We start from the raw sequence: 27,226 nt of genomic DNA on the forward strand, positions 1-27,226 counted from the left end.
ATATTAGCGAATTAAGAAGTGCAATCTTGGACATCAGAAGTCTCCAAAGAGATGCTAGAAACCTTAACCCTGCTTGCTGTTGTATTCATACCTCTTCTACACACTCCTTGAAAATGTTAAAATTTCTGACATTTTGTACATTTGTTTCCTAAAGCAGGACAATAAGGACTGTTTCCTATGTGGTTTCTTGAACTGCATCGAAAACAAACCAACTGACCTCTAAAATGTTGATTCTTATAAGGTTTATTATTGTTAAAAGTTTGTTTAGCATTGACACTGACAGCACACACAACATTGTCATCAGAAATTAGACTTACATTAGAGGAAACTGTAGGGTGTGCAGTGGACTGGGTGGGAGGAGCCATGGTTTGGTTAGTGTGACCAAAAAAAATCTTAGATGTAACGATTGATCTTTCAATGCTTTTGGCAAGATTAATCGTTTCAGCCAAGGTCGGATTACGTGAGGTGAGGAGGCGTTCTTGGATCTTCTTGGAAAAACAATAGAAGACAAATTGATCCCTTATATAAGTGTCAATATTAGGGCCAAACTCACACTTCTTAGCCAATAATCTTAAAGACGCTATATAATCCTCAACTGACTCTTCACAAGATTGCTTGCACATGGCAAAATTAAACCTCTCTAACAGAACACTTATGGAATCAGAATATTTCTTAGCCATGCACAATTTAGCTTAGATGAAACCGTTCCATACAGTATCTTCAGATGTAGGAGCAGGATGGCTTGGTAGATTGTCAAAAACTCTGCGACCAGGTGTGCCTAGATGATTCAATAACAAAGCTAATTTCCTTGAGGAAAGTAACCATCCGTGTCAAGGGCAGTGAGGTAATTTTCAAAATCCCTAAGCCATTCAGCCCACTTTAAATCAGGCTTGCCTGGTTTTGATAAGAAAGGTGCCGGCTGTATAACTCCTTGGCTGGACGCCATTATGAATGAACAAAGGGTATGATAATATTGAACAAATTGTAATGAAGAAAACCAGCCGTAAAAAGAGTTTGGACCACTGACAACGTGTCACACAAATGAACAGATTGGAACAGGGATGTATGACGGTACAACGCATACCGTTACAACGCGTCCCTTTACGACGCAGTTTTTACAACGCAAGTCGTTACAACAAATTGCGTTGGGGGGCGCTGATAGTGAATAGTTTAATTTACTATTCCTACACCAGTCCCCGTGGATAGTAGGGAAGGTGTTGGATAGTAAATTAAACTATCCCCTATCCTAGAGCGCCCTCCAGCGAAAGTCGTTGTAACGACTTTCGTTGTTAAAGCTGCGTAGTAATGGTACCGCGTTGTACCAGTTACGTTGTAAAGGATGTTTTCCACTGAATAAGGAAGCCACTGGAAGGTGTGCAAAGTGCAAAACACTGTGTCGCACCAGAGGAAGTCCAACAGACAGCAGATAAATGTAATGAAATAACTGTGGTGTGCGAATCACCGATGGCAGTGCCACACGTTTAGCAGTAAGTACTTGCTGTTAGTAGAGTATGGTGTGCGAATCACTGATCATAGTGTCGCACAAAGCAGAGGCAGGAAACAGCTGAAAGTTGGACATATAAGTGCCGTTTTAGACTGATCCAATATGGCTGCCGTTATGCGCCTGACGTCAATGCGTCTCCCCAGAATGCACTGCGGCAGCTTCCTTCTAGTGATGGCAGGAAGAGTCGCAGGGAGAATGCAATGGCAGGCAAAATTCCAGAGCCATAGAAATCTGGAACGAGGGATGAGTGGTAACAGTCATTCTGGTAAGCAATTTTTTAAATGGGCGCGCGTCCCAAAGGAAAGAAAGCTTTCGTGCAGCAGAAATTTCCACAATTTTTTTTTTCTCTCGAACCCCACCTCAATAATGTTCCTAGCAGTCGTCTGAATGCCAAGTATTCGGCAACAGCAGTCCAGTGGGCTACGGGAGAGATGCAGTCAACAAAAAAACACCTAACTATGATATTCAACTAGGGCATTTAGCTCCCAAAACCTGTTAAAAACTGAACTGGGGCACACAGCTCCCACACCCTCCTCTTAATAGGGAAAACACACCTCCCTATGATTCGCGCAAGAAATCACTGTCCACACTTCTTTAAGGAGCAAGAAAGGCCACTTTAATTTAAGACAGGTGCATAATACATTTCTTGAACACATTCATTATTTATTTATTTCATGACATTTCAAACTACACAGTATGCCTAAACTCCCTACCTAACAGAACCCGAAACTAACTCTTGCCTAATACCCCCAGGATTACCCAACGAGCTACCCTTCGGGATGGCCAACCCGCTCCAGGCTGCCCACCCCACTAGCAAAACCGCCTCCTACAAGAACAGACACACCTGCCTTAACAGTGGCAAAGCCAGAAAACCAGAGCAGCGCCTAGAGCACCGCAAAGAAAGCCTAACTAAAGGAATACAGGGAGGGTGGGTGGGGCAACAAGGAAACCTCCCTTCCCCTGCCTTGCTACGCACTTCCCTAATTAGCCGCCTGCCTTCCCTTTATGCCCTCCCCTAATCACCCCCACCTGCTTCCAGATCCCTCGCGCGAACGCACCCAGGGAAAGACCAGCTCGCGCCTGGCTCTCCCTGGGTCCCCCCTCGCGCAAGAAATCACTGTCCACACTTCTTTAAGGAGCAAGAAAGGCCACTTTAATTTAAGACAGGTGCATAATACATTTCTTGAACACATTCATTATTTATTTATTTCATGACATTTCAAACTACACAGTATGCCTAAACTCCCTACCTAACAGAACCCGAAACTAACTCTTGCCTAATACCCCCAGGATTACCCAACGAGCTACCCTTCGGGATGGCCAACCCGCTCCAGGCTGCCCACCCCACTAGCAAAACCGCCACCCAGGAAAACCTTTAGCGTTTTCCTGCCCCACCTAAAGGAGAAAGGGGAGGAGCACACCATAACTGCACCTGTAGAACTTTAGCAATCAAATCTCTAAGCTCCAGAAGGTAAAAAGAAATCCCTAAAGTAGACAGATGAACCCCATCTTCACAGAATAAATGAGTCTCTGAAACTTTCAAATGGTGATGAGCCAAATTGTATATACATAAATGATTGCAAAAGAGTCTCATTGCTCTATTCACTTTGCGTCTTGCCTTCTCCACAGCTGAATAGTTCCTTGCCCCATTCCAGTGTAATCGAGGAACAAACTCAGTCCATATCACCATGGTGCTCACCCATGTGGTCTTGATGACTTCCAGGTCTTGTTGCATTAATTTTAACAGAGTCAAACCAGAGAGAGAAACTAAGTCGTTTTCCCCAAGATGCAATACCAGTAGATCCGGAGGGCCCCCCAAACCCTTTGAAATGAGAGAAGCCAAGGCGGGAAAGAGACCGCCCCAGCGCATGCCCCCTGTGCCATGCCAGGAGACTTCATGCGTCAGGCTGCTTAAACCAAGAGATCTCCCACAAAGCTGACGTGCAGCGGCCACAGCGGCCCTTTTAACAAAAGAGTGCCCCAGGATCCACACCCTCCGTTTGCATCCGGCGACTGAGGGCCAAGGACCTAGGAGAAAAAGAAATGTTAGGCAAAGCAAAGGAGGACTACTTTCTTACATATTTCTCACAACATCGTGAGCGCCAGCGCCCAATGCGACGAATCTGGGACCAATCCCACCCCAACCTGGCGGCCTCTGTCGCCGCCCCAATCCTGAATGAATGAGTGCCGAACTGAGAAGGATCCCTCCCCAGGCCCAACAACACCTTGCGGAGGACAGCCAACAACTGAGAAACAAGGATGGGGCTTCCATCAGCATGACAAAAAATTGCCCCCGGGGCAAAATATGGAGAAGACACAAAAACCTCCCATTCCCCTACAGGGCAGCAAGCAGACACTCCACTCCTACCCAGAAACACCCACTTGCCCCTCCCCATCTGATCAGTTTTGGACATCCGTAACCACAAACGCACCCTGTCATGCTCCACCACCACCTCGCTACTGGTCATACCCACTCTACCCCTCAAACCCAAAAATTCAGAGGCCCGGAATGCACCAAAGAATAACCAAACAAAACACAAACGAAATTTGTGGCACTCAAAAGCATCATAGCAGCACACCGCCAACTGCGATACAAGCAGCTGAAGCAAATCAAAGGTCACCGGCTGCCGTAACTTTTGACCACCGGCTTGTAGCCTACCCAACCCTTTCAGAACCTTACGAACCAACACCCCCCCAACAGGATCCCTCCCCCACCAAAGCTGACCATAGAAAGACACCCCAGCTAACTTGCCAGAGATGGTCGTGTGAGAGAGGCCTCTGTCCGCTAAATGCAAAACAAACTGCAATAAGAATTGATCAGATAACCCAGCCCGGACAGTACCCCCCATCTCCTCACCAAACTGTAAAAACTCATGCCAGGCCTTCAAATAGCTCCGCCGTGTAGAGACAGCCACTGAATGTTCAACCAACTGTTGTACCCTCAATCCTCCAAGTCCCATACGTACTGTGGGATCGCCGTCGGTTCCAGGTCCGCCCCAGGAGCCAATTTGCGGAATTCGGACCACTGAAAGCGAGATAAAGAATCAGCGATGCAATTAGTGGCCCCAGGAACATGCCTAGCCTTAAAGACAATATTCAGATGTAGACACCTCAACATGAAGGCTCGCAGGAGCCTTAATACACGCAAATCGCGGGCCCTCTGTCTATTAACCAAGTCCACTACTGCCATGTTGTCCACATGGAACAGTACGGAGCGATTCTGAAATTCCTGTCCCCAGATAAACAGAGCAACCAACAACGGGAAGAGTTCCAGAAACGCAATACTGCGACCCTGATCTTTCCAATGCTGTGGCCAGCCTGCCGCGCACCAACGACCCTCCCAAAAGATGCCGAAGCCGTGCGCTCCCGATGCATCCGTGAAAAGCTGCACCTGCCACACAATGTCCTCATCCGCAAAAAACAAGGACACGCCATTGAAATCTTGCAGGAAACTCAACCAGATAGTCAAATCAGCACGGACAGCAGTTGTAACGCGCACCCGATGATGGGGCAGGCTGGCGCCGGACATCGAGAGGCCCAGACGGCGACAAAAAGTCCGACCCGCCCGTACAACCCGACAAGCAAAATTGAGGTACCCCAAAAGCTTCTGGACTTTACGCAGTTCTAATTTGCGTTCACCCAACACCCATCTGATGAAATCAGACATCTCCCGCACTTTAGCAGCAGGCAGCCGCGCCATCATAGATGTAGTATCAATTTCAATCCCTAAGAAAGTCAGGGATGTACAAGGACCTTCTGTTTTATCTGGCGCCAAAGGGACGCCCAATTCCGAAGTCATCTCCTGAAAAATTGTCAAAGCCAACTTACATTGCCCAGAATGACCCTCACCAATGAAAAGAAAATCATCAAGGTAATGACAGACCAGAACATGGCCGCTGATAAAAGTGAATCGCCACTGCAAGAATGTACTGAAGGTCTCAAAGAGGGAACATGAAACCGAGCAGCCCATGGGTAACACTTTATCGACATAAAAACAGCCACCAAAATGCATGCCCAAGAGACCAAAATCCCAAGGATGAATGGGCAGGAGCCGGAAAGCTGACTGAATGTCACTCTTTGCCAGCAAAGCCCCAACTCCCGCCGTGCGAACGAGCCGCAAGGCGTCATCCACGGAAGCATATGTCACGGTTGAGTCAGCTGGGTCAATGAAATCGTTGATGGAGGAACCCTCGGGCCAAGACAGATGGTGTATAAGGCGAAATTCCCCAACTGCCTTTTTCGGTACCACGCCCAGCGGGGAGACAATCAAATCAGGAAGGGGGCAAACCAGAAAAGGACCAGCAATCCGACCCGCTGCAAGCTCAGCATCCAGCTTCTTCTGCACAACCTGGGGGCACTCCTTCGCAGACTTCAGATTGTCAGACCACCTACCCACCCGAGGACCCTGGTACCCAATCCGGAACCCAAGTCTGAAACCCCAGGACAGAGTCTTAGCAGCCTCAACGTCCGGGTAGTCCTCCAACCACAAATCCAAAATGTCCTGCTTAATAGGAGTAGGAGCCCTTATGTACAAATTGCTGAGGTTGTCCCCTGCCCCCTGAGCCCCTCCCCTGGTCTCCAAAACGCTGTCCGGGAAAACACTGCGTGAGAGCATGCCGGCCTCCGCACTGTGAACACTCATTTTTATATCTGCATGCTGGCCGGTTACACGAACCCCTGTTAAAATGCCAGCACGCTCCAGAGGAGGAGGACTGCCCTCTGCCCCAACCCCCCGCCCCAGGGAGAGCGGGGCGAAACTGAAAGGGCCGATAATGCACCGGCTGCCCGCTAGCCGTGTGGGTCGTAGCAGGCGGTTGAGCAGACGCCATCCACTGTAGCCACAACTCTGCGTCGACCTCACCCCAGGAACGCTCTGGGAACACACTCATACGAGCCCGGAACTCCTCGTCGTACGACAACCATGCAAAGCCCCCAAAATAACCATGGGCCTTACGGATGACGTCCGCATATTTAAACATGTCCACTGCCTTATCCGGATGACGCTGACTATACACGCTGGCATAAATTAGAAAGGCCGAAGTCCAATTCTCAATAGACCTTGGAACTCGAGGCCTCCGAGCCAACTCCAACTCCTCCTCTTTGGACCCCTCCTTAGCTTGTACATCTCTATGGAGAAGCCGAAAAACATCCACATATTCACCATTCCATATGCGAGTTTTGGTTTTTTCCGACAAATGAGACCCCAAAGGCATCCCCACTCCAGAATAAGGCAACTTCTTTGGCAGGATACTATCCTCCGTAACTGGCTTAGGAACAGCCACCCCATCCCCATCCTTAGAAACTTCCCCCGTAAATTGCACATCAGAAACATTCAGACTCACCGGCCGCTCAAGCCTCGGTGCCAGAGCGACTCGCTCATGAACAACCCCATCACCCGTACCTATTGATCTGGTACGCTTCGCCGGGAGACTCTCCCCTGGTTGCCACACGGCCCACCAACTATCCTTACCTCTTGGCACTGGTGCCGAATTCTGCTGAACTTCCACATGAGCCCCTCGAGAAGGTCGCCTCCTTGCTGTCTCCCGTACCGCTGCATGGCCCGCACATGACTCCTGCAAAATACGAGAAACAGAGGGTTGCCCCGTCCCACCCCTCTGGGCCCGTGCTGCCAAAAGCCCAAATTCCTTGTCACGCAATTCCCCTTCTTCCAAATCATCATCTTGTACATTCACATGTGAAACATCCTCAGAAAATGAAACTTCTGCACTGCCACTTGGCAGCGCCCCATCACCAATTCCCCCATCATAAAACTGCCAGTCAATGTCATGAAAGCTCCGCGCGCGCAACGCTGCAGAAGAGAGATCCGCTCCAGATGACTCTCCCGCGATCCCGCTACTGGAAACAGCCGTATGGACAGCTCCCGAGCCCGCAGATCCGGCCAACAGCCGCCCAGCTGGAGACGCGACATGAAAACTGCGGCCGCTCAAGCCAGATTGTGAAGAACCTGTAAACCTGCCACTCCCCAATGAGCCAAGGGAAGCCGTCCCCAAAGAACCAGCCACCGACGCAAACCCGGGGGCACCAACTGATCCGGGGGCCAAGCTAACTGGTGGGGCACTGGGCATCTCTCGCGAAACCGGGTACAGGACCTGGCTGGGAGCAGTGGACACCCCCCATCTGCCCGAATCCATCCCACCATACACCTGGGGCAGCTGCGTGTCCTGGCGGGGGCCAGCAAAAACGGGGGTCGTGGACCCATGGGGCCGGGGGGCTGGGGAGGGGGGCACATCAATGGGCAGTACAGCCCCAGGGTCCTCATGAGCCCCCCGGGGGGGGGCACTGTCGGGCGGAACAGCAAGGGGCACCCCAACAACAGGGCAACCTGCAACCCCACCACCAGGCATAGGGGGTTGTGCCAGCCCCAACTCAACAGGCGCAGGGGACAGCAGATAACATCGGCCGTTCACCCATAAGCAGGGAGAGGCCCCCTCAAGTGTCCCAGAACCCGGGGTGGGAGAGCCCCCGAACACTTCGGCCTGAGCAGGGACCCGGGGGAGGCTCCTAGGGTCGAGACTCCTCCCCCGGCGTGCACCAGGCCCCACCGAAGGCTTCCTAGCCTTCCCCGGTGGGGCCCCGCCCAAGCGCTGATTTGGCCGGCCCACGGAGCGCCCCCGCCTCCCCCCGGGCGCCCCACGCAAGCCAGCACAATGCAACAGTGGAGGACATACCTGCTGGTGGGCGCCCGGGTCAACCGGCGGGGGCTCCAGCACTGCGGGACCCAGGGCCGGCATGGGCTGCGCTGCCGGCATGGCAGCGTCTCCGTCTTCGTCCACCGTCACCTCTGGGCCGGGTGACTGACAAGCAGACACCGCCCTCGACACTCCCAACGAAGCCTTGCGAGGCGGGGGGCGGGACAACCCTACCCACGCCTCCGCCGGCACACCCGGCCATAGCAAGTCTTCTCGTCCCGCCGCACACAGGGTCTGGACAGCCCGTCGGACCTCCGCCGCCTCCTCCATAATCCCCGTAAGGTAACGCGACGCCAAAGGAGCAGCAACAAGGAAACCTCCCTTCCCCTGCCTCGCTACGCACTTCCCTAATTAGCCGCCTGCCTTCCCTTTATGCCCTCCCCTAATCACCCCCACCTGCTTCCAGATCCCTCGCGCGAACGCACCCAGGGAAAGACCAGCTCGCGCCTGGCTCTCCCTGGGTCCCCCCTTCGAACTGGGGTACTTAGCTCCCAAAACCTCTTAACAACTGAACTGGGGCACATAGCTCCCACAACCTCCACTTAATAGGGAAACCACACCTCCCTATGATTCATAACTGGGGCACTCAGCTCCCACAACATCTACGTAATAAGAAACAGATCTCCCAATGATCCAGAACTGGGGCCCTTACTGCACCACAACCTTACCACAAAAAATACTCACAACCTAATAAGAGCATACCGTGACACCAACCACCCACAACACTATAATAGGATACTAACACTAATTACCCACAACACCCTAACAACTTTAACATAAAAGGGTACCATAATAGGGTATGCAACACCCTTTAAGATGGAACTGGAGCACTCGCCCCACAACCTCACTGTAAAAAAAAACCTCACTGTAAAAAAAATTGTATACGAACTTAGAGTCCACACCCCATTATACGACATGTCAAGCAAAACAATTAAAGGAGAAAGTCATATACTCGGTGAGCGATCTCATCCAATACCTTGACACTAAGAGAAATCCTTTTCCAAGAGCTGCATGTACCTGTCGCACAGAAACTTCAACCTAGTTAGTGACTTTTCATAGCGTGAGAAAGATAAACTCCAATGTAGTATGTCCTGCAATCTGGTGCAAAATTGTTGACCGCCCAGTTTAACGGGAACATAAGTCTCCATGAAGAACTGGATAGTTGCCCCATGATTGTGCCCAAAATTGAATTAATGAGAAGGTCTATAGGCACCAGTACCTGTAACTGTTCTCACGAGGATACGAATTGCAATCAAAGCTAACGAGAGTTACTTCAAAACCTTTCTGCTCCATAAAGACGATGTTCGGCATAACTTTATTGTACTTGACAATCCAAATAAAAAAAAACGTGGTTGGCAAAATGTGTAAGAACGTGGTTGGCAAGCGTGTGCTTGAAACAGCAGTAAACCAAGAAGATCCGAAACGCCAGTCCCAAAATAGCGGCATGCACCGATGACGCCGCGCCGGATGGCTCCCGGCATCGGCGTGCTCAAAAATGTCCAAAACTGCCATGAGCTACACATCACTGAGGATCCCACGGAGGAATAGCAGAACAGCAGGCATCAGGTAAGACAGCCCGCGTTCAGTGAATGCGTGCTGTGGACGGCTCGTGACATGTTTGAATGTGTAGAAGCGGTCCAACTGTCAGGGATCAATAGTAACTGCATTAAAATCGGCGGAAACAAAGTACTCACAGTTTACTGAACAATACCACCAGCAGACTCTGCCCCTTATTGAAGTGTGTAGGCTCACCCATTGCCAATACTCCCACAACAAACCGCAAAAGTTTCTCTGGGGTGCCGAAGAGTCAACAATTTAAAATCCACAGCATCCAATAAGTTGGCTCTCATAACAGAAAACACAGCAAGATGTGCAATGCACTGAAACGTTAAATTTGGTGCACCGCTGGAAAACTCAACCAGCCTCTGACTGTTATCTTTTAAAGTGTAACGCCACACAGGAGTGCCGGTTTTCCCCAACACACGTCACTGGTGCCAATTCCCAAGCACCATTCGCTACTGGCAAACCCAATTAGCAGTCTGTCCGAAGACTGTAGCAAGGACAGCTGGGCCAGAGCAGCTCCTCCATAGTAGTTAGATGGCAGCAATCTCCACAGCAACTGCAAGAAAACCGTCAGTAGAAGGTCAAACGCCCTGGGCTGCAGGCTGTCCAGGTGGTAAAAGACACTGGTGGGGCTGGCCAGGGTGTTACTTTTGCATTTCTCTTTGCTTTAGGCTTACGTTCATATGTTCCAATCTCTTTAGTAGGGTCCTTAACACAGTCTTCAATGCGTAGGTTCTTTAAATCATCGCCAAATGTGGTAAATTGACCACACCTAAGATCTTTATACTGTGCTTAGAGCTCCATCAACTTGGCATGTTATACATCTAAAAAAAGATCTTTATTTCTTAACATGCATTTCTCATCTGGGGGAATTAATTGGTATACAAGTTTCTGGATGGGAATTTTAATTAATTTATCTCCTTTCACTATAGAAATTCAAGTTTTGCCTATGCATAATTTAACTCATGCCTTTTTCAATTTATCCAATTGGCGCAGTTAAAGTACTTCTATGGTGACATCTTATCTTCCAAGTTTAACTAATTTTTTACAAAAGTTTGAAATGTGTTTCATGTAATCAACATTGCTAACCTGTAATTGTATGGTGCTTTTCTTGCTTTCTTCTTTATGATGCACATCTTGTTTATTCTCATGCCTATTTTAAAATGTAACAGTTTACATTTGCACTGTTTATTTCAAGAGTTATTGGAGCGAGAATCTCTTTATTGACTCCACCTGTGCATATGTACTGTGTGTGGATTAGTTCAAGGTTTATGTTGTAATAACCTTCCGGCTATGTGGCTTTTCACTGGTAAGTAGATTTGTCACCTATATTGTTCTGTAAGGTTTATGTTGTAATAGTCTTCTGGCTATGTGACCTTCCACCAGTACGTGGATTTGTCACCTATTTTGTTTTGACATGAATACTTACAGTGCTTTGTTTGCAAGTTTTAGTAAGCGGACTGTTATTGATTAAAGTATACGTTATGATAGCCTACTGGCTATGTGATATTCCACTTGTGCGTGGATATGTTACTTTGAAGTATACTTTAAGAAAGCCTACTGGGTATGTGATATTCACTTGTGCGTGGAAATATCACCTGCAGTGTTCCTACTTGTTATTTTACGTTACTGTTATGAAATTACAAATACACTGTGCGTAAGATTTACTGCTTTGATTTTTGGACTGTGTGTGTTTTTCACTTTTTCACATGGTAACAAAATGTAGTATAATGAAGGTAGTCGACATCCAAGAAGTTTTCATGTAGATTTATAGATTAGCAGGTTACATGGAAAAGAGCCCCACCAGGAGCAGCCACCCTGCTGCTCAGCCGATACACCAACTGACACATGCAGTCCAACATTCCACATACCAACATTCTCTCACGCATTCATACTGACTGAGCAGCAGGATACCACAGTGTTTAGCATTTCCTAGCCGTACGTAATAGATGGCAAAAATTTGGCTGCTACGACCTGTAATAGGTGTTTTTTTTAACTACTGCTTAGTTTTTTCTGCAGAGTTTTTAAGGCAAATTGTAGTTGTTTTGCTTTTGTTTGCCCACACTCTTGATGTAGTTTGTAGCTGAGTTGGCGATCTAAATGAGCCCCCAATTATTTGTATACGTCCACCTGGGATAAGATGCTGGAATTTATCCTCCAAATAAATTTGGGGTGTTTTTTGTGGGTACCGGTGAAGCATAAGACGTTCGATTTTTTTAGGTTGATTATTAGTTGTTCTTTTGAGGTGTATAGCGCTAGTTGAGAGCTCAGCCGCTGCAAACCAAGAGGCATTTTAATAGAGCAGCACAATGTCATCCGCATATTGCAGGCTAACTTTTGGGGTATTTCCCAACTTGGAGGGGTCACCCTGGGTTAGACATAGGTTGCTCTCTAAGTCCGCGGTGTAGATGTTGAATAAGCTTGGCACCAGGACACGTCCCTGCTTTAGCCCGTTGGTTGTCAAGAGTTTCTTAGTTAAGCTCAGGCCGTCCCTTTTTTTTATTTGAACCCATGTTTGCAAGAACAGGTTGACGATTGCTCCCAGTAAATTCGAAGGGGCTCGCCAGGCTTTCATTATAGCCCGTAGCTTGTATCTTGGCACTTTGTCGAAAGCTGCTTTGAGATCTACAAAGCATGCATAGAGGATGTTTGACTTGACAATTGCTTGATTGGCTAAACGGGTAATTGCTGATATATTTGTTAAGGTGCCCATGTCGGCCCGGAATCCGGTCTGCGTTTTCAGAATCCTTTATTCATATATACTTATTTAATATGTTAGTATTAGCATGTTAATAGCATAACATTAGCAGATTATTCATCTGCTAATTTTATTTAATTTTCTAAAGAGTTGCGGACCCTTTGAGTAGGTGTTTCTTGACCCCAGGGATCTACGGAGTTGCTTACCCCTTGAGTGGGCAACTTAAGATCCCCAGGGATCCATGGACCACAGGTTAAAAACCACTGGCCTTTACAACCTGAGTCCACTGATATTCATGACAGTCTGGGACCAGGAACCTTAAAGTCGGAGTCCATTGACACTTGTTACAGCCTGGGGCCTTTAAGGCCTTTTACAGCCTGGAATCATTAATGTTTGGTAGAGCCCTTGGGCATCAATGTTTAGTATTTATTGGAACTTGTCACCATTAATGATCATTAAGAATCATAGAGAATTGAAGCATTACAGCACATTACAGCCTAGGACCATTGACAGACATTACAACCTGGTAATGTTAATAGATAGTACTTCCTGGGGTAATTTATGGTCAAGGCAGTAGATCATATTGCTTGCTGGTTTTTGCTATTGCAGCCATTGATTCACAATTTTGCCTGTTGCATGATGCCTATTACTTTGTTCACCCGTTGATGAATAGTCTGTATGTGGGAAATGTAACATAAAATATAAGTGTGAGAAGTGCACCATTGTGTGCACCATTGATGTATATTGCAATGAAGGCGCACAGCTATATCTAACTCTCTGGAACCATTGATGCTCATTACAGTCTGATGTCTTGAACAGATTTATTGTCACAGTACATTGATTCATATTGTGTTATGTGGCAATGGATGCAATGTCCTGTCTCAATCAGCTGCTAACTCATTTAATGGCAGAGGCATAAAGCCTATTTTGCCATTATGTAATGATTTCTCATGTTACAATAACTAACAGAAGGGACTTGGGAGTGGAGGACCCCTGCTTAACCTGTGTTTACTACAGCAGTGTTGTTGTATAGGAGCAGTAGATCTTGTGAACCCAGTTGTGTTTCCGAGTCTTTCCAGTCTTTCTATTGGAGTGGCAACTCTTTCTTATCTGGAATGTCTTGCTCCTTATATCCGTTCTAATGAAAAAACATGCTTTCATGAGTTCTTGTTTCCCTTTCTACTTGGACAAGTCTTTCCCTACATTGCACTGCTTCTGTTGTATTTTGGTCCAACACTGTTAGACCTGGCATAATTTGAAGTATTTACCCTGTATTTTGGCTTATTGACTCCGTGTTTTTGTTGGTATGCTGAACTTCTATTTTGCTGGTTTAGTGTCTGCACACTTTTTCACTGTTATTCAGTGCTAAAGTGTGAGTGCTCCTACTGTAAATGGTGTTGTGATTGTTTTTACATGATTGGTATACGTGATTCACAAGTAAGTCCTTAGTACAGTGCAGAATGTGTGTCCAGGGCCTGTAAATCAAATGCCACCCACACAAGTAGTCTTAGACCTGCCACTGTAGTGCCTGTGCGCAGTTGTTATTGTCATGTTGACCTGGCAAGTGCACCCACTTGCCAGGCACTAACCTTCCCTTGCCCTACATAAAAGTCACCCCTAAGGTAGGCTAATATGTGAACGGTAGGACATGTAGTAAAGTGTTTTATATGTCAGATAGTGAAAAACTGTGCATTTCGTTTTTCAATATTGAAAGGCTGTCATTCCCATAGGTGCTGTCTTGTTACATTTTACAAGTGTAACTTTCGATTTTGAAAAGATAGAGAAATTTGGTTTGGGCTCCCTGAGCTAGGTATTTAATAACACATCTTTTAGTTAAGGTGGTTTTTAAATTGTGTGTTCGAAAATGCCACTTTTAGAAAGCATTTTTTTGCTTAACCATCCTGTGTGCCTCTGCCTATTTGTGTATTCACTGTCTGGTTTTGGAGTGACAGCAGCTGGTGATATACTTTCACACTAGACAGTCGAAAGGGACGTTGAGGAGTGTCCTGCCTTTCCTGGGTGGCTCATCTTGAGGCTGAGTAGACCTTTCTGCATTTAGAGTGGTGGAAGGAGTTTTCACTAGCACCTGAATAGGCTGTGTCTGCTCTGCACAATGCTGTCTCCATCTCCTGTAGTGGAGCTGACTAAAGAGGACAGAACTGGTTTCTTCTGAACAAGAGGGGATTGTTGCCTAAAATGTCAAAAAAGGAAAGTAGTATACATATTGGGGCCCTGACCCCCAACCTTTAAAACTCTTTTGGTTTAACGAACCTGCCAAGAAGAAGAGCTGGAGAAGCTGTCAGGAGGAATTACCACTTTTCTATGTGCTTTGTTGTGTTGGCCTGCAGCGGCTATTCTATCTTGGGCAGTGAAAGGACTGGACTGGACTTTCTGCAGCTTATTTTCCCCAGTTTTTCTCCAAGGGCTTGAGGTAGAGTTTGCTCCCTATTCAAGAAGTCTCAGGAACAGGAAAGACTTCAAGATCATCAACTACCAGCACTGGGAACTGTGTGTTTTGTGCTGCAACAGAGGACAAAGCTACCAGACGTCGCCAACAACCTTGCTGCTGGCTCCAAGACCTGTTGGCACCACGGAGAGCACTGCCCCACTTCATACCGCAACCCTGGTCTTGCCTCTGCCACCGAGCCGCTGCTTGCACCGTGACCTGAGAGCACCAAACCGTGCACCTCCTCACTTCACATCGCCGCCCTGGTATCCTCAACATCACTCCATGCTGACATCGACGCGCGGCCTGCACCGTGGCCTGGGGGCATCGTCCATAAGTTACTTAACACACCGTCCCATATCACTCCCCAGCCTTGGCCCATCAAAGCCGGTGCCATCAACTCCAGCACTTCAGCAATGACCACGGCGCTGCGTGCACGGTGACCTGTCGACACTACAACGAGCACTGCCCCACTTGGCACAGCAGCCCTGGTAGCTACCAAGGACTGCAGATGTGATTTATTTGGAAAATACGCTGTGTGACCAGGCAGGTGAAATGGAGCAGCATGGATGTGTCTGGCACAAATTCTCTCACGACCTTCACCTAGTTCCTTTACAGGTGCAGGTTTGGTATTACAGCAGGGGTGTTCAGACTTAAACACAAAGGGGTAGATTTACAAGAAAGTGACGCATCTGTAGAGATGCGCCACCCTGAGAAACCCTTGCGCCACCATGGATGCACTGTATTTACAATATGGCGCACCATTGTGCAAGGATTGACAGATGCATCAGAAATTCTGACGCATCCGTTGGGGCAAAAGTCACACATTGCTGGAGTCGTGAAGCAAGCACGACGTAACTCCAGTAATGCATTTTGAGGCCAATTCCCACTACACTCCGTCACTCCTTATGCCTGCCTCAAGCAGGCGGAAGGTTTTAACGCAGTAGTCTCCTAGAAGTGATGCAGTGAAATCTTGTAGATTTCACTGCATCCCTTTAACGAGGCTTTCCTGTGTGGGAAAGCCCACCCTGCATACATTATACCTGACGCAGGAATAATGTGATGCAGGGCTTTACAACGTGATGTATCTCCCTAGATGTGTCACTTTGTAAATTGCCTACATTTTTTATGCCACCACTGCGTCACAAAAGTGACGCAACAGCCGAACAAAAGTGTTGTAAGGGGCTTGTAAATCTGCCCTAACTATCTAGAGCTGGATCTTACCAACATGTGGCAGAGCCCAAAGAAAAGAAACGCCTTTGTTCTTGCACCAGTGTTTTGTTAATGTTGTTAGATTACAACCCCTGTGCCAGGTCAAAATTCACACTTTTTAAGTGGCAATCTTAAAATTAAACAATGTCCATGGTTCCATGAATGGAGGAGACAGGTGTTTCATGTAAATCAAATGAGCCATGATTATGGGTCTGGATTAAAAAAACTCTGGTCACTGGCCTTACTAAATGAATACTTGTGTAGTGGAAGAGTGGCATACTCTGACATACTTTGGTACTGCTAAGTCAGTGGTCTTGCTACACTGCAGTGCACATTGAGCATAACAGTGGTCACTATATACTACTGATGACATTAGTTCAGTCAATACAATTCAGAATAATTAGTTGTGGCCAAAGTAATAAACCCATGAAAACCTCAAGTTTAGGTCTGTCCACGGACTACCTGACTTGACTTCTAAAGCAGGTGCCTATTGCCAGTAGAAGGTCTTCCTCTGATGGCACAGGTCCTGTTAGCTTTTTCAATCTCTAGATGCCTGTCACTAAGAAATCTTAGGCTCTGTCAGAGTGAATACAGCCATTCACAACATTAAAGTGCTATCAGAATATATATTTTGTATACCTTCCAACTCATTACGCCAGTGTGTATCTTTACTATGATATTTTACCTTTAATTTTTTATTTTTTTTTATTTTTTTTTGGCAAATACATGAATCGGTTGGTATGAGTCATTCTGACACAATAAAGATTATCACAGAATAGATCATAACATATTAGAATATTACACAAGTTAAAACAAAGCATTTTAGACCATACGGAAATTACAGAGTATATTTTGAGGAAACCAGAAAAGGAAAGACAAAAAAAAACAACAAAAAAACAATAGGTAAGACATAACACATTGGTCTATTGAGAAATAAGAATTAAGACATTTAACTTGATTCTACCAGCAGGTCCTAAAAGGAAGATGTAACACCCTATTTTATGACTCAAGATACTGTGTGACTAAGCCCCATATTTGTTCTCCTAGTTTCTTTTTCCGTGTACCCTTGAACGCATACAGACTATGTTCCATATTATGAATTACAAAGAATCTAGACCGCCATTCCACAAATGAGGGTGGTTCCTGTTGTAGCCAGTACGAAGCAATACACAGTCTGTAAACAGCAGTCGCTACAAATATTAGTTTAGCGTGCTGCTTCGCGGTTCCAATATCCATTGATCCCATTTCTACCCCCAAAAGAATCTGTGTTGCAGATAGTTGGATGAGATTACCTACAATTTCCGATAAACGTCTTTCTTTCTGCGATAGGAGGGGAGCTAACGATGGGCACGCAAAAAAGATATGTACATCAGTTGCAGAAATGTAACCACAACGAAAACATTTCCCTATCGCGTCCCCAGGCCATTTAGACACCTTATCAGGTGTATAATATAAATTGAAAAGTGATTTGAAGTGTTGAGCAGAAAGCTTTGCAGACAGGAATAAGTCTTTCGCCATGCCTAAAGAGATTTCAATTTGAATATCTTGTCTGTCTAATTTAGTCCCCCATTTAGGATTCTGCTGCTCAATATCATTAGCTTTTGTGTTTAACATCAAGTTATATAAAATGCCAATCTTTGCCCCTCTTGTATTTGCCTCGATCAGGGGGTTTTATTGAAAAGAGATACCGCAGTTCTCTAAAAACTCCCTGATCTGCAGGTATTTAGAGAAATTCTCTCTGGGGAGCTGATATTGTGTCCGTAATTGTTCAAAAGAGCCATCAGAATACAAATCTCCCACCACTCTTATTCCTCCCCCCCTTCAATTATACACCACTCTATCCCATAGATCAACTGGTAGAAATATTGGCGATACCAACGGTGTGTAAAATGAAAATTTCTCAAAACCAAACATATCCCTAACTGCTCGCCACACCTTATACGCTGCTTCTAAAGTCTTAAACCGTGTTCTCTTGTAATAGCTCCATTCCCGATACAGGAATAGGCAATTTTTTGCTTTTACACCCAGTAACATTTGATATATTGAGGGGCGCTCTGCCAACTGCTCCGGTGCTACCCCTATCAGCAAAATGCCCATCCCTTGTAGCCTACATGCATAATATTATAATAGAAAATCGAATCCTCCTAGCTCTTTTGGCAATATCATAAAATGTCTAGCCCGTCGTGCTTTTCGCCCTGACCACATGAAACTCGCTTGTAGTTGTGCCAATCTAGCTTTAGGGACCTCCAAGGGTATACAGCGGAAAAAATATAAGATTTGTGGAAGTATCATCATTTTTAATAGATTACATCGCCCCACTAGGGAGAGGTTTAAACATTTGGCACGCTCTAATTGTTTCTTTGCACCGACCAAAAGCTGATCCCAGTTTGCTTTAATTTAGAGTTGTTGTACATATTCGTAATTTAACCCCCAGGTATACAACTTCTTGACAGAGCCTTGGATCAGTATAATTCGGAATATTTGTACTTAGTAGCTGAGTCTTGGCAGAATTCAGCTTATAGCCAGATGACCTACCAAAAGCTGTAGCCAGTTGTTCGATTGCTAGCATCGCTGCAGCTGGATTCGGCGTGACCACAGCCACGTCATCTGCAAATGCTAATACCTTAAATTGAAAGGAGGTATATGCGCGCTAGATTCTAGCATCTTTAAAAAAGGTTCGATATATAAAGAAAATAAGAGAGGAGAGCAAGGGCTACCTTGCCTAGTAAATCAAAACAGTATCTCTCTGAGCTCCACAAAATTAATCACTAGGTTGTAAATTCACCAATCCGGTACAATGTTCAATAATATTTAGTGCAGAGGTGATATCTTCCTTGCCACAGTAAAGTCTTTAGTTAATGAAAATTCCACAATTCCAGTATTCCAATCTCCTTTATTGGTATTTCTTCACTCCAATTCACAATTTTGTCCTTAATTGACTTTCAGCCAACACGTGTTTCGTCTGATGCTAATCCTTGCATCAACAGACTTCATCAGGGCTATCGTAGTATAGGTGTATTCTCACTGAGGGGTACATCAGATCCGATGCAGCAATTAAAGATACAGGATACACGAGTACGTGTACCTGCTCGGTTTATCGCAGCGTCTCCTCGTCAGCTTCCCGGCTTTCGCGAGAATACACCTATACTACGATAGCCCTGATGAAGTCTGTTGATGCAAGGATTAGCATCAGACGAAACACGTGTTGGCTGAAAGTCAATTAAGGACAAAATGGAGTGGAGTGAAGAAATACCAATAAAGGAGATTGGAATACTGGAATTGTGGAATTTTCATTAACTAAAGACTTTACTGTGGCAAGGAAGATATCACCTCTGCACTAAATATTATTGAACATTGTACCGGATTGGTGAATTTACAACCTAGTGATTAATTTTGTGGAGCTCAGAGAGATACTGTTTTGATTGTCTATTTCCCTGGAGTTCCGGGGTATCTTGGGTCACTGTTGGTAACCAGTACCTTTCTCTCTTGGAGTTCACTTTTCTGATTTAGCTGAATTTGTAATATATTCCTATACTCAGAGCTGTGCACCTGATCTTTGACTTGGTTGCCAAATTAGCTTTAGTTACCTTGCCTAGTACCTCTGTTAATTTCTACCTCAGCCGACAAGAGTCCCATAGTATTAATACGAGCAACAGGTCGGTAATACAATGTCTGCAACGATTTTATGAACTGTGGTCCAAAGCCTCGACTCCTCATCACATCCCATAAAAAGCGCCATGTAACGCGGTCAAAAGCCTTCTCGGCATCTAGCAGGATTAAACCAAATGGTTCCCGAGTGACTTTCACATAGTCAAGAAAGGTAATCACACGATTAACGTGGTTTGTTGTGCCGCGTTGAGGGATAAACCCATGGTGTGTTATTGATACTAATCCTGAAATAACTACAGAGAGTCTGTTGGCTAAGATCTTTGAATATATTTTCCCATCTGCATTTAAAAGCGAGATAGGCCTATATGATCCAGGAATATTCGCCGGCTTGCCCTTTTTGTGAAACACTACTATAGACGCCTCGTTCCATGTTTTAGGGGCTGCGCCCTTCTGTGCCTCTAACATTGTTAACAAAAGATCAGTCTTTAAAACAGGGAAGAAGGTTTTATATATTTCCAACTGCAGCCTTCCCTAACGCTAACCCATTTACTGCCTTTTCAAGTTCTTCTAGTGAGATAGGAGCCTCCATTAATTCCATCTCATCCACCGAGAGATCTCGGGTACAGTATTGAGTGATCAGAGTGGCAGCCGCTACCTCATCATATGCATCATTTTGATATAAGATCTCATAAAACTGTCTAAATACCTCCAAAATACCCTGATCATCCTTAACAAAGTCGCCATTCACATCTAGTTCTTCATGTATACGCTGGGCAGTCTCCCTTGATCTCACTTTTTGGGCGAGGCATCTGCCACTTGCCTCCCCGTACTCATAATGAATTTGCTTCTTAATAAAAAACTTTTTTGCTGCCTCTTTAGCCCAAGTCAAATTTAGCCTTGCCTTTAGCCGTGCCACTGCTGTAACCTGATCCGTTGGGTCTGTCCCAGCCTGTATGCTTTGCATTAGAACTTCCTCAGCTGTAATCAAGTCCTGATATAATTTTTTGGTATTGGCTGCCTGCTTTTTTTGATTATATAAACTGAAGCTCAGTACCTCTCCACGAAAGGCGGCTTTGAAACAGTCCCACACTCCTCCCACACTGCTACTCCCTCGATTAATATTAAAAAAAATATTATCCATTGTTTCATATGATCGATGAATTGCTGTTCCACTAATAGTTTACGATCAAAAGAGAAGGCTCTTGGCCGGATAGTTGATATTATACTTGCAATAGAGAGAACTACTTGCCCATGATCCAAGGTGATTCTAGGATATACTTGTATCGTTGCCTGATTTAACAATGATTGAGTAGTAAAAAATTAATCTAATAGGACAAGCGTCCGGTGGGGAAAAGAAAAAAAAGTATATCCAGGTGCACCCCCCTCCCCTTAAAAAAGCCCACGCGTCCACTAGCCCATGATCACCTGTTAATGCCTGTAATGCTTTAAACTCACGTGGCTTCCTGCCAATATACCTTGACTGTTCGTTGTTTAGAATATTCGGTGCTAAGTTTATATTAAAGTCCCCACATAGGATCAATGGTGTGGGCCACATTGCTAATTCAACATTCAGATACTCCAGAGTCATTGCTTCAGCTAAGTTTGCACCATATACTACACAAATCGTAAATTTAATATGACCCACAAGACATTCTGCGATTGCCCATCGACCTAACCCATGGGATAATATCCTACCCGTATTGGCTATGTTTTACCTTTAAAAAGGTAAAGCAATCATATCATTCAGATCAAATGTCCAACTTGGGTGGAGGCCTTTTCTTTCATTATTCATTTCCTTTTTACAACAATCTTTGAACGTTGAGGGTGAGGCAGAACCAGCATTTGCACCTAGTGATGTGGACACAAATGAGCAAGGTGAATATATCTGACCTTAAGCCTTCTTCACAAAATACTTTTCTATTTCTAGACTACAAAATAAATACATCTCGTCTTCAGCATCAGGCTTAAAGACTGATGAAAAACTATGCTTACTCTGAAAAAAGTGTGCTGAAAAAAGCAAATATGAGTTTGACAACGTTTCACAGCAGACAATGAATGCAGCATAGGACTGTGGGGGGGTAAATAAATTAACACATTGGTGGACTGCACGTATAAGTGGGTACATGCTGTGACTGCCAACATGCCCACTCAATTCATTACCATACTCATGCCATGCATTCAGACATTGATAATTACAATGCACTTTATCATAAATGACATTGTCATAGCATTCTGTAATATAATCACAGTACCCATATTTTTAAAAAACTATTTCCAGCAGCATTACAGAAATAACCCTTAACTACATGTTCATTTTTGAAATGTCAGGCTAACACAGTAAGTGAAAAAGGAGGGGCCATCCTTATGCAGCAGGCGTAAATACTCAGTCAGGTATCAGTGCCTAGGGGCCGTGGCAGCTGCCACAAACAAAGGGCAGTGGGCGAGTGTAGGGAATTCAGGAGGGGAAGCGCTGGGGGGACGCGCAGCGGGGTGTTAGAATATTAAAAAAAAAAAAAAATTGCCTTAAGGTGCCGGCCGCCGGCCGCCGGCCGCTTCCCGCATCGTGCTTCCTCTTCTCTTCCTTGTCTCTGCAGACACTGACACCACCATGTTGCAGACTCCCATCCAATCCCTGTGCTACTCTCCTGCTAGGAGGGCAGCATGGGGATTGGCCTGAGCGGGCTGAAAAGATGCTCCGCTCAGGCCAGGTAGCCTATGAGGGTTTCTCCAGCCCGGCTGTTCAATGGAGCTGGGCTGGAGAAACCTGAGTGCGCATGTGTGTTTTAGTCGACCTGAGACAGCCAGCCAAACACATATGAGCACTTAGGAAGTGCACATAGGACTTCTCCTCTTGTGACCCGCCCCACCCCTCCCTGCACAAGCTGGCTCGGAGCTGGCAAATGAAAAATAAAATGATGCCAGAACATTGTTTTATTTTTCATTTGCTGGCTCTGAGCCAAGCAGTGGGGTGACGATTCTCCGCCATTGCGAAGGAGCTGCCCCTGCCTAGGGATACTTTTCTGAAGGAGCCATGCATGTAGTATATGTGTGATAGAGTACAATAAACCTTAACCCAGTCAGCCATGCCAAGTTACCCAGGTCAGTATGTGACTAGCTCAGGTTTTTACTTTGCATTATGAAACTTGGGGAATGATTTACAATTTGGCAGACGGGTTACACCCTAACAATGGTGACGCATATACTGTCCTGCCAAAATTTTAATCCAATAGGATATTATGAGATATATGTTTCGGCAGACAGGATATCCGTCACAGTTGTGATGGAGTGACCCATCCACAGAAATCTAAATCAGGCACAGGTGTTTTTTTTTTTTTTTAAATACAATTATGAAACCAGCACTTCACGTCTTAGAATGCAAAGAAAAAACTAAGCTAATCATGCCCTTGGAAACTTGGCAGGTAGGTACCTTCACCCACCTTTGTTACAAACCCACCTTTGTAAGAGCAAGTTAATAACATTCTGCTGAATCACTATGAATCATATAGGGGGAAACATAATTTACCCTGCATGGGAAATAACGCATGCCATTACAAAGCGGTCATTACAACGACATGCTGTAGGGGGCAGAAGGTGTTGGATTTTAAATCCAACACTTTCCCTACTGTTGCACAGACTGAAGTTGGAATAGTAAATTATACTACTCCAACATTCAGTGCCCCCTACAGCAAGTCATTGTAATGACTGGGTTGTAATGCTATGGGATGTAACAACGCGGTCGTTGTAATGACCACAGTGTAATGGCATGCGTTCTAAACGCATGCGTTATAACGTGGCTAATCATCATATAGCTACATAAAAAAGTGTTAAACCAGACCACCATTAAACCAGGAAGGCCAAAAAGGCAAGTGGGCCTTCTTAACAGGCACATTTTCATAGTAATCTTACTGTCAGACACCGGTTAAGACTGTTAGAGACTAGCTTACTCCAAAAGTTGCCTTTAAACAAAATAATCATGGATCAATAATTCAGACATTATAAGATGTCCATGAACTGGGGGGTGCTGGGTGCACGTTTCATCCACTATTGTGCTGTTTTTTTTAGTGTCATTGAAGAGGTTGAGACTGAGACTTCACGTGCATCCTGTGACCGCTGACTGGAGAGGACTGAGCACACAGTTTAATCATCAAGAGCAATATTGAAGTGAAGCTTTTTTTATATTTATTTCATGTTGCAGTGACAGCGATCTACTGTGAAGTGAAAGGAAGCAAATGCATAATAGCGGCTGCTATCGAATGGGCATGGGGGCAAGTGGGGGGAGGGAATTAAAAATAAATACTTACCTGGATGTGGCAGGCCAGCTGGTACCTCTCCTCCATCCTCTTCTCTTCTCCCGGGGCAGGAGGAAGAATGCAGCCTCCCAGACTCCACTGAGCAATCATAACACTGCCTTACAGCAGCATTGTGATTGGTCTGAGCGCTGTAGTTCGGCACTCAGACAGGGGCCGGGAGGTTGGGAATGTTCTCCACCCAGGCTATAATGCAGCCCGTGCGGAGAACATGCAAAGTGCGCATGCCATTTTGTTCCGCCAGAACCGGCCATCCAAAATGTCATCAGCCCTTAAGAAGTGCATATCACTCGTCCCCCAGCCTCTAAACAGCCCAGCCCCACCCACCCCAACCAACTGAGCCAGTAAGCTTAAATAAAATGAAAATAGCCTTATGTTATTATCACTTTATTTTTCCGTACTTAATTGCTCAGTGGGGCTGTGTGCCTAGCCTTAGCAGAGGAGCCGCCACTGCAAATGCAATTGTGAAAAAGATGTATTGGTGGCAGCTTGTCGAGAATGAGCGTGCAAAACTGGCTACTGACAGTCAGGACAGTGAACTCATAATTCAGCACATGACAAGCTGTGCAGTAATGGAGGAAAGGCAGTGCCAGCCCAGGCCTGGTAAGCCAAAGCATATGAAACTGAGAAACTCAGGGACACCACTGCTGGATGTAAATGATATGAAACACTTACAGGAGATCTGGATCTAGCGAGCAACAAGGAATCTCTGCACGTGATCCCTCTGTAGCAATGAACGGACAACAGCATATGCACTTCCTCACGAGTAGTCCTCAAATGCTGTTTAGCCCAGAATTATACACAAAACAGTTTGCTAGCCCTCCCACTTATTTCGTCTCGCTTACGGCTTATGAGACAACAAACAAAAGTCCAGATCACTTTGTTTGTATGGGTAATTTTATTTGACCCTTTTACTCATGTTTTTTGTTGAAATTTATCAATTTCATGGGCAAGAAGAACACTTTATATACACTTACACAAAATACAAAAACATTTATACATATTTACACCTACTAAACAAATATCACATATACAATGTATCAACCAATAATCAACAAACTTCTCATGCGAATGGTGTATATCAACTCTTTGTAGAAAAATGATTGCTTTTTGAGAGATAATCAAACAACTGTTCACCAAAAGGGTTTACAAGAAATGTCTACGGCAGTAATCAGAAGACAATTCACAATTATTTCCAACAAAAGATGACTGAACCCAAAGAGGGCAATTAATCAGGATATCTATCTGCCGTTTTGCCGACGCATTTCGAATCTGTAATTAATTACAGATTCTCCTCAGGGCTCTCTCAATGTTTTGAATCTGCACAAAAAATAAAACGAAGTTTGTTTTAAAAGTTTGCGACTTATTTTGGCAAAAGACCCCCTGCTCTTGCTACACTAAACCAAGTTAATTACCTTTATGTAGGATGCGGTGGGCTCTCGTGGTTCAGTTTGGACACGAGGGGCTGTGCACCACAGATCAATGGATTGGAGGTTTAATTCTGTAAAGCAATAATTCACAGACTTACAAAGCCATCTAAAGCGGAACCGAGTGATTGCTGAAGACCCAAAAACGGCATGCTCATACCTCAATCGAGTCTGGCGTTGATCGCTACATCAAATCATCATTCTGCTCGTTCTATCTATTTCATGCGACCTGTGAAGAATAAGGGTCGCGCTCAGTTTTGATCTTAATTATGGCACTAGGACATATTCGGAAGTGATGTGGAATTGTTTAAAAGTCACATACCTAAAATTCCGGATTTTTACACAGGGCGGCGGTCGCCATGCCGTGTGCTCGGTGTCTTTGTTCAATTCCGATATCAATTGGTGGCGGGAATGCGTGTTCCCTCTCCTTTACAAAAGCGCTGCTCTCTCGCGCTATGAAACAAAAAAGGGGGGGGGGGGGGGGAATTAACTTAGTCTTTGAAACGTTATCGGTGAAACGATGTTTCATTTCATCGAAGCCTCACTAACACTCACCTTACTATCGCATGGGCGAACCAGGAAATGCATACGTTGGAACCGCCTGGTGGCTGTAGAGGGCTCATACATCGTAGCGAGCCAGGCGCGGGGCATTCTGGGAGTTGTGGTTTAACAAGGGGAAACATTACAGTCTTGAAATTTCTGAAAGTGCGTTTAACCCCGTTTGGGTGCTGTTAAACTTTAATATTAGATAAGCTTCTTTTTTCAATAGGATCTGATCTATGTTGATCCCTGTTTTCAATTGATTAATGCTAAAGAGCACGGTCCACTTGAACTCGTTTTCGCCGTGTTGTTTGTCGGCGAAGTGCTGAACAAGGGGCGCAGTTAACACTTTGTTTTTCACCCGCGATCTGTGCTGTGTCATGCGAGTATTGACCTGCTGATTGGTCTTACCAATGTAGATTTTATGGCAGGGACAAATTATGGCATAAACGACATTTTTTGTCTTGCAATTGGTAAAGTTGGTGTGAGACCAAGTTATATTGGAATGTTGAAAAGACGTGCCCTCAATGGTTGTATCGCACGCGATACAATTTCCACACCTGCGATGCCCTTCAATAGGTTTTAGACCCCATTTAGAAACCAAGTCGCTTTTAGGTTTTGCTAGTCTAATGTCTGCACGGACTAGTTGTTGACCAATGTTCTGATTTCTTCTAAAGGCGAATATTGGGCGAGGGATGGGTGTCTCCAATTGTTCCAACAAGTGCCAGTTTTTTAATACCATTTGGCGTATGTTGTGAGTTTCGGCACAGAATGTCGTCACGCATACTAAATTCTCAAGATCACGTTTGACCTTTGTTTCAAGGAGGCTCTCCCTTGGGGTGCAACGTGCTCTTTTGAAAGAGTGTTTAAGAAGCTTTTTGGGGTATCCCCGTTGTGTCAGTTCTTCACAAAATTTTGATCCATGTTGGTCGAATTTTGCCAACTCTGAACAGTTCCTCCTAATTCGAAGGAGTTGTCCATATGGCAAGTTTGCCCTTAAGTTCCTGGGGTGTGAGCTCCCATAATGGAGTATGGTGTTCCGGTCTGTCGCTTTTTTGAAAAGTGAGGACTTCAAGGACCCATCCACATCTCCTACTTCCACATCCAAGAATGTCATTTTGACATTACTTGAGTCAATTGAAAATTTTATATCCTTGTGTCTGTTATTGAGCCACTCAATTGACTCAAGTAATGTCAAAATGACAAAAAA

Source organism: Lissotriton vulgaris, chromosome 5, assembly GCF_964263255.1.
Source record: "Lissotriton vulgaris chromosome 5, aLisVul1.2, whole genome shotgun sequence".
Taxonomy (NCBI): domain Eukaryota; kingdom Metazoa; phylum Chordata; class Amphibia; order Caudata; family Salamandridae; genus Lissotriton; species Lissotriton vulgaris.